This window comes from Augochlora pura, chromosome 4, assembly GCF_028453695.1.
Source record: "Augochlora pura isolate Apur16 chromosome 4, APUR_v2.2.1, whole genome shotgun sequence".
NCBI lineage: Eukaryota > Metazoa > Arthropoda > Insecta > Hymenoptera > Halictidae > Augochlora > Augochlora pura.
Window position 1 is genome coordinate 5,842,876 of NC_135775.1, and position 1,352 is coordinate 5,844,227.

Sequence of the window (1,352 nt, forward strand, 5' to 3'; positions counted from 1 at the left end):
ATTATTGGAGTTTTATCAAATAAATATTAATTATTAATTTAAAATATTTCAATCTTTGTTCCAGCGCGTAGAGGTTGGGTCAGGAAATACCCGAGCACCGTTCGCGGACCGCGTAATGGAGTCGTAACCCGAAAGATTCAGAGAGCCGGCATCAGAAAGACGACAAAAACCGGGAGCGTATTATCATTTACGACGAAAATCTCGCCGGTTATAAACACGTTCCGCGCGGAAACTATTCAACGAACCTCATTTCGCGAATGCACGGTCCTCCGCAGAGCCAGACGCGGCAACTTAACGAAGCAAAACAGTAACTGGATATTACGTTTCGCCGGGTCTTTGTAAACGAGTTTGTACCCGGGCCCTTTTTAAACAGAATAGCGTATAATTCATGCCGTTAGCTCGTCGTCCTCTTTTCGCCTCGCTAGCGAGGCGGACCAGTGTCAAGCCGCGGCGACGCGAGCCGGTTCTATTACATTATATGTTTGCTTTCCCTTCGTTTTACTATTCTTTAAGCTCCGCCATTCTGTCGCGGCGGGATAAAGACGCCGGTTATAACCGGCGTTACGTCACCGGTTATCCCTCCGGCGGACCTTAATTCCGAGACGACCGAAAATCCTGGGTAATACGTTCGAGGAACCGGCCGGCAACCGAAAACGCAGCGCGGCGGAGATTTTCTATGTCTTCGCGAGATACGGTGCTGGAAGAACGAATAAGACGCTCGGCTTATTTCGTAATTGTTTATGCACTGGTTCGCGCAACTCGCGCGAATCCTGCATCTTACGAAACGTGCATAGGGCAACTAATATTTCAATGCAGAAGTTGCGTCGTTTAAAATAGCATGTAGTGCGTTTATTTTTATGGTATCTGAAATCATCGTCGAGATTTCAAGATTAAGTCTTTTTTTGTTAAGTATTTGAGAACATATTAGAATAAATATTTCATCAAATAATAAATAACTTAAGATACAAATAACAAGATATTATTTGGAAAATTATTTGATCGGTCATATAAACATATATTTATTTCAAATAACGTGTAGCCAATTCAAATAACATATTATCTTAACAATGATTTTTCAAATAATTTATTTCAATAATTTCTGACAAAGCCTACCACTAGCTCAAAGAAAATTGTTCAAAATTACGATTTTCTTATACAAAGTTAAATTGAAATAAAAATCATTATACCGCAAAGGGTATAGTGTGCAAAGGGTTAACAAATAATAATTTTGTGTTCTACATGGTTATTCAACAGTACGAAAAAGAATAAAATAATAATTAAAAAAATACATCAATACGACACGAATATATAGTTATCGACGATATCCGACAGTAAAGGGTTAATCCATTGCG